This window comes from Dasypus novemcinctus, chromosome 31 (assembly GCF_030445035.2).
Source record: "Dasypus novemcinctus isolate mDasNov1 chromosome 31, mDasNov1.1.hap2, whole genome shotgun sequence".
Lineage (NCBI taxonomy): Eukaryota > Metazoa > Chordata > Mammalia > Cingulata > Dasypodidae > Dasypus > Dasypus novemcinctus.
This window is the reverse complement of record NC_080703.1, coordinates 45,904,899-45,914,602: the sequence shown is the minus strand read 5'-3', so window position 1 is coordinate 45,914,602 and position 9,704 is coordinate 45,904,899. Positions and strand designations below refer to the sequence as shown.

Below are 9,704 nucleotides of genomic sequence, written 5' to 3'. Positions count from 1 at the left end.
AGCCCCACATGGGTCAAGGAGGCCCAGGGTTTGAACCGTGGACCTCCCATGTGGTAGGTGGACGCCCTAACCACTGGGCCAAGTCCACTTCCCGCTTGGTTCTTTATTAACATAAAATCTGGTATCTTTTATGTACAGTGACCATTTCTTCCATATGTTACCCCAGTGTCTTATTTTTTTCATTTCATTTTTAAATAAACGTTAGATTATAGGAAATTCTAACAGAAAATATAGCGATTCCCATATATGCAACCCCTCCCCATCACTTTATCCCATATTAATATCGTATATGAAATATATTTGTTACAATTGATGAACAAATATTGAAGCATTGTTACTAAACGTGGTGAAAGTTTTTTTTTTTTGCACCATACCCTTTTATAGGTTTGAGAAAATGTATAATGGCCTGTATTTGTAATGGTAAGAGCATGCAAAATAACTTCAATGCCTTAAAAGATGCCCTATGCACCATCTCTTCTTCCCTTCTCCTCAGAACCTATGGTAACCATTTAGTTTCCTTTGTGAAGAATAACATTCATAGATACATGTGTTAATATGGAGGGCTTAACATATTGGTCTGTTTTCTTTTATTAGGCACTGCCTCTGTTCTCCAGATGTATTTGCCCCTCTTGAGAACATAGCAAAACTCCCAAGAATGGGGGTATTATTTTCCTATTTATTGTCTGGGTCTCCATCAACTTAGATAAATGCTATGACAAAATGAACACTTACATATTCCACAGAAGCATGTCCCAGGTGTGCCCTATCCCACATATCTCCCCACCCACAATGCCCTGCCCCAGTAACCCTCCCCTGCAATATTTGCCAAAAGAACATTCCCACCATTGTAGTTTAAACCACAGACTTACAAATACCCAGAGTTCACGGTTTCTTCCTCCAGCCCTCCCCCAAGTTCCATAGATAATTCAATCAGCCCAATACCCTACTAACCCTCACATTTCAGCACCATTGACCTGACTCACCTCCCTGCACACTATCACTTCTATCCACTGCTAAACCATTCCCTTCCACCTTATCACGGGATTTTCCCATGTTGAGAATTGGCTTACCACATTCTACTCCCTTTCTGTCTCTTTTTTTTTTTTTTCAATTTGAGAACTTAATACACCATAAATTAGGATATTGTAAAGTACTCAATTAACATAGGAACAACTGGTACTAATTTGGAATGAACTCACACCTCATAATAAACAGTCAAGAAACACAGTGGAGAGAAAATCAGTTAACAATTTAACTTAATGCTTGTTTCATTATTTTAAAAGGGAGGCACACTTGGCATAATGTTTGAGTTGTTGATGTACAGCTTCATAGTTCATACTGAATGTCCTACCACATTTATTAAACATACTATACCCATCTCCTGTGAGTTTTCTGGCATATAGTGAATATTGACTATGGCAGAAAACTTTCCCATACTCTATTCATAAAATTTCACTCTTCTGCAAGTGTTCATAGGGTTTTAGTCTCATGAAAATTATTTGATTTATTGCTTTCTTGGAAATCATTCCTTGTGAGTTTTCTGATGTAAAAGGAAGTTTGATTTGAGGCAAAATGTTTTCTCACATTTGTTACATTCATAGGGTTTCTCCCCTGTGTGTATTTTCTTGTGTTCAGTGAGAGTCCACAACCGACAATAGGTTTTCCCACATTCATTACATTCTTAAGGTTTCTCTCCTGTGTGAATTCTCCAGTGTACCCTGAGGACTGACTTATGGCAAAACGTTTCCCACATCTATTACATTCATACGGTTTCTCCCCAGTGTGAGTTCGCCGATGTTCAATGAAGGAGAACTTCTGGCAGAAAGTTTTCCCACATTCATTACATTCATAAGGTCTCTCTCCAGTGTGTGTTTTCTTATGGTGAGTGAGGGCTGACTTTTGGCAGTAGGTTTTCCCACATTCATTACATTCATATGGTCTCTCCCATACAGTTCTCTGACGTACAGGATGGGAGTTTTTGCTGATAGCAAACCCATGTTTATTGTACTCATGAATGTTCCCTTTTCTGTGCATTCACTTATGCTCACCATGGTTTGACTTCACATTGAATGTTCTATCATATTTATTAAATACTCTGTGCTCCTCTCCTGTATGAGTTTTCTGATGTATAGTGAGTGTGGACTTATGACAGAAAAACCTCCCACATTCATTACATTCATAAGATTTCTTTCCTCTATGAGGTATCTGATGTACGATGAGGGCTGATTTAGTACATAAAAATTTTCCACACTGACTGCATTCATAGGGTTTCCCACCTGTATGAGTTCTCCGATGCACATTGAGGGTCGACTGACGGAAGAAGGTCTTTGCACATTCATTACATTCATAGGGTTTCTCCCCTGTGTGAATTCTCTGATGTGCAATAAGGGCTGGCTTGCAGAAGAAGGTTTTCCCACATTCATTACATTCATTTGGTTTCTCTCCTCTGTGAGTTCTCTGATGTACAACAAGGTAAGATTTCTTGCTGAAGGCATTCCCACATTCCTGACATTCATAAGGTTTCTCTCCTGTGTGTGACCTAAAATGTTCAGTGAGGGCTGACTTCCAAAGGAAAGTCTTTCCACATTCATTACACTCATAAGATTTCTCCCCTCTATGAATTTTCTGATGTACGATGAGGGCTGACTTGTCAGAGAAGGTTTTCCTACATTTACTGCATTCATAGGGTCCCTCTGCAGTATGAATTCTTTGGTGTCGAGTGAGGTGTGTCTTCACACGGAAAGTTTTCCTACAATCATTACAAACGTAAGGTTTCTGTCCTGTGTGAATCCTCTGATGTACAATGAGGGTGGACTTCTTAGAGAAGGTTTTCCTACATTCCCTACACTCATTTGGCTTATTTTCAGGATGTACCCTTTTCTGTGTCATGAGGACTGTTCTCTTGAGGAAGGTTTTCCCAAATTGATTATAGTGAAAGGGTTGTTTCAAAGTCTGAGTGTTCTGGTGCAGAATAAGATCTTCATTTTGAGTTCTGGCTTTCTTAACTTGGTTATATTTGTACTTTTTCATTTCAGAATAACTTTTCTCATGCTTAGCATGGAGTAGTTGTTTCCCACATCCATTGTGTTCGTTAGGAATTTTTTAAAAATAGTTTTTCTTTGCAACAATGACTTCTAAATTAGGTTTCAAACCATTTCCATATGAATCAAATTTATAGGGTATTTTTCTTGAAGGAACAATATTCATGCCCAGATTAAATGTTTTTCCAAATATATTAGCTCTCTCTGTAATCAGTGTTTTGTTGCTGAGGAATAAAATTTGCCTCAGATGTTTGTCTTGGATTTCCTTGTCATTCTCCAATGCATCACCAACTGGGTAGTTCCAACTTGAGAATTCCTCCACTACCCATGGTTATTTTCCTTGCTCCAATTTGAAGATCACTTATGGTTTGCTAACATGATACCCCACTGAGACTAAGCTGCTATAGTTCTCCAGCATCACATCCTTGTACAGGCTTCTCTGAGCAGGGTCCAGTTGCTGCCACTCCTCCTGGGTGAAGTCCACCATTAGGTCCTTGAATGAAACCAATTCCTGCGATTTGTTCATTTTCAAATGCTCTTAGGAAAGGGCCAAGAGTGGTGAAACCAGTGCGTGTGGGTGCACCCGCATGGCTTCCAATTCCGCACCAGCAGAGGTCATGGATAAATGAGGAGACCTGGAAGTAGCTGGACTCTCCCCTGGAAGAGCCTGGAGAACTGGAAAGAGTGTGGGGGGTGGGGAGAGAGAGCAAGCCCTTTCTGTCTCTTTATAACCTACCTTCCAAATTCTTGCTTAGGTCACATTAGTAAGTTCATGTAATATTTGTCCTTCATGACTGGCTTGCATTACTCGACATAAGATCTTAGGATTCATCCATGTAGATCCATGTGTCAATACTTCATTTCCTCTTATAGCTATGTAATATTCCATTGTATATGTGTGTATGTGTGTATGTGTATGTGATTGATATATATATCAATCACAATTTCCTTACCCATTCCCTGTTGTTGGATAATTGGGCAGCTTCTATCTTTTGGCAATGGTGAATAATAGCTTTATGAACATTTGTGTGCATATATCTGTTCATGTCCATGCCTTCAATTCTTCTGGGTATATATATAGCCAGAAGTGGCATTGCTGGATCATATGGCAATTTTATAGTTATCCTCCTTAGGAACGAATGAATTGCACTCCACGATGACTGCATCGTTCCACATTTTCACCATCAGAAGGGTGAAATTTCCCTTTACTTCACATGCTCTCCAACACTTGTACTTCTCTGTTTTTTAATAGCTGCCAGTCTAATAAGTGTAAGTTATTGTAGATTTAAATTGCATTTTCCTAATAGCTAGTAATGTTGAGCATCTTTCCATATGATTTTTAGACATTGGTATTTCTTCTTTGGAAAAGTGTCTAATCAAATCTCTTTCCCATTTATTAAAAGAGTTTTTGTCTTTATTTTCAAGATGTAGGATTTTTTATGTATGCTAGATATTAGGACCTTATCAGATAATTGGCTCCCAAATGTTTTCTCCCATTGTGTGGACTGCCTTTTCACTTTCTTGACAAACCCCTTTGAAGTACAAAAGTTTTTAAATTGAAGAAGTTTCATTTATCTATTTTTTTCTTTCATACCTCATGCTTTTTGTGTAAAATTAATGAAACCATTTTTTACTACAAGATCTCATAGATTCTTCCCTACATTATCTTCTAAGAGCTGTATGGTCTTAGCTCTTAGATTGAGATCTATGCTACATCTTGAGTTGATTTTTGTGTAGGCCATGAGATGGTGATCATCTCTCATTTTTTTTGGATTTGGATATCCAGGGTCCCAGCATGATTTGTTGAGGAAGCTATTCTGTCCTAGTTGTCTGGGTTTAGTTGTGGCAGCGGCGGTCTAAGCCTGGCCGAGGGACGGGCGGCCGTGGGCCAGGCGACTCTTCCCGGAGGCGAGGGCGAGGCGGGAGACTTGGCCCAGTCTCCGGTGGAGGCGTGCAAGGTGTGGAGGGCGGCGGGGACGAAGGAGACGAGACACCCTTGTGGAGCTGTAACAGAGCCATTTATTGGGGAATGTACAGAGATTATATAGGGCTGTGGCGGAGGGGCGGGCAGAGTTCTTGCTGGGATGCCGTGTAAGGCGTGCTGGGGAGACTTTCGATGAGGATTGGTAAGGAGCAACACGGAACTGCTGGGGGGGGCGGGGAGGGGCGGGAATGGCATCACAGCGAGGGGAGGCGGGAAGAGGAGGGGGAAAGGGGAGTGGGGGAGCCGTCCGGATGTTGCCTTTTGGCGGGAACAGTGGGCATAGCCTAGATGACTGGGCGGGCTTTGGAGCGCCGCATACCAACGGCCCGAGGACGTGGCATCCGTACTGGCCGCCTCATAGTGGGCCTGGGCGGGCTGAGGGCTTGCGCCCGTACCAGCCCTTCCCTTGACCACTGGCTCCAGGTTATGCGTCTACCTTCTGCCAGGGCTGGCCCCTACTGAGGAGGAGGCTATCCCACATTTCCCCCTGGTTTTTTAATTAAAAGAACTGGGGGCTCCCCCTATAAAGAAAGGGGCAGGGTAGGGTGGAGGGGGGGGAAAGGTATAGGGAAGAGTCGGGTAGGGACTGTGTGGGGAGGGGGGTAGATGGACAGCTGATTGGGCTTGATTGGAGGGTGGCGAGAGTCTCTGGATGAAAACAAGTAAGGCAAAAAGTATGAAGTTATTGAGCTTGGCGGCTGGGGGACAGCAGACAGTTCTGAAGTCATATGGCAGTTGTCTGGACGTCAGGACAGTGGGAGGGTTTAATTCTTCTCTTCGGACGTGTGGGACGCGGCTGGGCAGGGGGGCCGTCTTCTGTAGCGAGTCGCTGGTACTGGACGCGCACATAGGATGTGAAGACTGCATTTGCTTGGTCCTTGGTGAGCTGGATGATTTTTCTGACGGCCCAGGGACCTATAGTGAGGGCTAGGATGATTATGATTAGCGGACCCAGAAAGGGGAGGAGGTACGGAAGGAGGGTATGAAAGACTCCAGAAAAGTAGTTAGCTGCTTCGCGCTCTCTTTGGCATTGCTCTAATCCTTCTCGGACCTTTCTCAGGCTGTCCTCTGCGAGACCTGTAGAGTTAGCGTAAATGCAGCATTCTTCCCCAAGGGCGGCACAGAGGCTTCCCTCCTTGAGGAGAAGAAGGTCAAGGCCCCGGCGGTTCTGGAGGACTACCTCGGAAAGGGAGTTAAGAGAGTTTTTAAGATGGGAGATAGCTGTTTGGAGATGGGCGATGTCTTCATCAACAGCTTGTCTGAGGGAGGAAAGAGAAGAGCATTGCGTGGTGAGGGCAGCGACTCCTGTGCCTGCTCCGGCGAGACCTAGAAGGGTAGCAACAGTGAGGACAGTGATGGGCTCTCTTTTTTGCAGGTGAATGGGGAGATTTTGACCCTGCAAGTGGGAGAAGAACTCTTCGTTAGGATGGAAAAGGACTCGAGGGGCGAGAAGAATGAGCAGACAGGTTTCATTGGTGGCGTTGAGGGTGGCGACGTTGAGGCAGGGGGTTAATCCTGTGGATGTGCAAAGCCATTGGGAGGTGTTATGGGGGATTAAGAATTTGGCGGAAGCGCTGGGAGAGGAGTAGTTGGAGCAAGCTTTTAGGGGGAGATGGGAACCTTGGCGAGAATGAATGCAGCGCCCTGTGGAAGAAACGGATTGAAAGGTTAAGGGGACAGAGGAGGTGTTCCAGTTGCATTTGGCTGGATTCTGTTCAGAGGACTCACTGAAAGTGAGGTTAGTGGCAACAGGCTCGTACAGAGGAAGAGAGGGGGAGAGACAAAGCCAGCAGCTCGCAGTGAGGTCGGGGTGGGAGGTGTTCAGAGAGGTGTACGAGGCTTTGATTAGGTTGATGAGAGGGCTGGAATACCGAGTAGGGGGTAGGCGAAGCTTGGGGTTATGGGAGCTAGGGGAGACAGTTGTGAGAGAGGTGCCGGGCGAAGGAGAGGGCGAGGCAGAGCGGGGCGGAGAGGAGGGTTGTGCCTGTGGAGGATTGAGAACTTTATTTGGGCCAATGCCGCTTGGGATGAGGGTGGTGGGGTGTCTCTTCTGTATGGAGAAGAGGCTACCCCAATCATAGCCTTCCATGTAGAGGCGGATGCCATATGTGCGGCCACTAAGCCAGTTGTCCTCATTGGGGTTTTTAACCGTAAGGGTTATATTGCGCCAATTTTGGTTTGTCCATGCTACTTGGAGGTGCTGATCTCTGTTGGGAGCCTTAGACCATCCGTAGGCCACTGTTTCGCACCCCCAGGAGGGGCAATAAAAATGCGAGGGGTCAGCACAGCCCCTGCCTGTGGGAGGACAGATGTAAAAGCCAGAAACGAGGTTGGATTGGCATCGATTACTTAGCCAATTATTATTGTCTAGATCTGCGAATAGAAAGAGATTACATGTATGCACAGTAAGGGAAGGAGCGCCTGCTGTTATATTGAAGGCTAAGATTTTGTCTGGGCTGAAGGTTTTGAGTGTCCAATTGTAAGGTTGATGGGCGGGGTTGGCTTGACCTGTGGTAGCAAGAGAGAGGAGGAGGACAAGGAGGGGGACTAGGGAGGGTGAGGGGGGTTGAGATGGGGGGTGTAGGGTTCTGGCTTGCTGGTATAGCTGCAGGAGGCTTGCAACTTCTGTTGCAGTGGGGTCTTCCGTTGGACAGGGAGGGTCGTGCAGGGTGACCTGGGTTACACGGCAGATCAGGCTACGGAGTTGACGGCGTTCCTTCCGTTTCAAGCGAGGCTGTTGCTGGGGTGCAATTGGCGTTTCAGGTTGGGTTTGAGCCGGCTGTGGAGGGGGGGCCAGTGGAGGGATGCTGTGCCGGGCTTGATGCATCCTTGTGTGACATCCATTTGCCATCTGGAGTTGGGCTTTAGGCCTCGCGGGTTGACCCCTTGAGGTTGTAGGGGGCCAAGTGGCAAAGGGCGCGCAGACAGTGCAATTGCGGACTAAGTGTTTGCAGGTGTTTAGAGGGAGTCCACACAGATGATGCAGAGATGTGGCTGAGAAGTGAAATTTGGAATGTAGCAGCTTGGCCTGGTTGATAGTGTCTCCCGGGGGGGCTGCCGAGATGGCCAGTACCGCTTGGTCATTTTGGGCTGAAACTGCTTGGTCTACTATATTATTGCCATTAGCCAATGGCCCAGGGAGGCCCGAGTGACTACGAATGTGGCTAATGAACCAAGGGTTCTGTCGGTGTTCTAAGATACTTCGGAGGTCTGCAAGGGCTTTATCAATGGCTGAGTCCCCCGGAAAGAAGGTGGAAAAGGTGAGGACTCGGCAGACCTGATAGGTGTAAAGGCTGTCTGTGAAGATGTTTACTGGGTGGTCGCGGTGGTCCGCGAGCGCACAGGAGACTGCTAGGATCTCACCTACTTGGACAGAATGGAGGTTGACATATCCGGTCAGGCGGGGTTCAGCGGCATTGGGGAGGTAGGAGAAGGTGGCAAACCGGGTTTTGGAGGCGTCTGTAAAGACGGTGATTGCCCCGGGTATGGGTGCAGAGGAGGGGAAGGGATGGAAGGGGCTGCGGAAGGGGAGCTTAGCCAGCCCTTGCAGCAGCCGATGGCTAGGATAATGACAGCCGAACTCACCATGAAACCCTTCCAAAAGGATTTGCATGTCTGGGTTATCCCGTATGAGCAGGCTTGTTTGTCCGGTGTCTAGGGGCCAGACAATCTTTTTTGGTTGTGCCCCGAAGACATGGATAGCCAATGTGACTAGATCTGAAGCCAGGCTGATCCAGAGCCGCACTGCAGGGCAGATTTTTCTTAATCGGCTCTTGGCGGGATGCGCCCAGAGCAGGGGGCCATCTTGCCACAGGCAGCCCATGGGGGTCCCGGGCGTGGGGAGGACAAGTGCTATAAGATGGCTCTCTCTAGTACTAATTCTATGGAGGCAGCAGGTGGGGTAATGGGGACAGTCCATAAAAGCGTTTTGGGTAGCTCCCCCGGCGGGCCTGCAGGAGTGGCTTGGCTCTCATTTGCAGAGCCTGGTTCGGGAGGGGGCTCTGAGGGTGCCTCATTGGTCTGGATGATTCCTTTGGAAATAGTGTGCCAGCGATAAGGGCAATGCCAGTCTCTACAAGGAAACTGGGGGCAGTGGCCATTAATGACCCATGGAAAGGCATCTGAATGAACTTTGTAGCGGGTGCCTCTTAAGGATGGGGCTGAGGCATGCCCCTTTGGAAGTTTAAAGGCTTGTTGGCCGGTTGTCCAGAGGGCATGGAATGGGGGGCAGATTGGCAGTCACGTGCCCAATGAAACCCCTTACCACAGCGAGGGCAGGGGGTAGTTGGTGGGCGCCTCCTCGTGGCGAGGGCCGAGTGGGAGCCTTGCCCCTCAACAGCTGACTGGGGCCCTCTGGTGGCGGGGCCTTGTGAGGGCACTCTCGAGCAAAGTGCCCGGTTTCGCCACAGCGGAAGCAGCCGGCGGTAGCCGCTAGTGCTGCAGTGACAGCGCCGGAAACCGCATTAGCAAGGGCTGTGGCGGATGGGTCGAGGCTGCTACAGGCAAGGACCCAGTCATGGATACCCTTGTCTCGCACTGGAAGGATGGCTTGTTTACATATTGGATTGGCCCCTTCTAGGATTAACTCGTGCGCCAATGCCAATTGCGCTTGGGGGTCATGAACCTTGCGGGAGCAGGTGTCCTCGACCCTTGAGACAAAGGTGGCAAATGGCTCATCC

At 47.4% G+C, this 9,704-nt stretch overlaps 1 pseudogene; it reads right to left on the bottom strand.

Moving 5' to 3' along the window:
• Positions 1–1,480: 1,480 nt before the first annotated feature.
• Positions 1,481–3,567, bottom strand: LOC131277015 (zinc finger protein 334 pseudogene; annotated as a pseudogene).
• Positions 3,568–9,704: the final 6,137 nt, after the last annotated feature.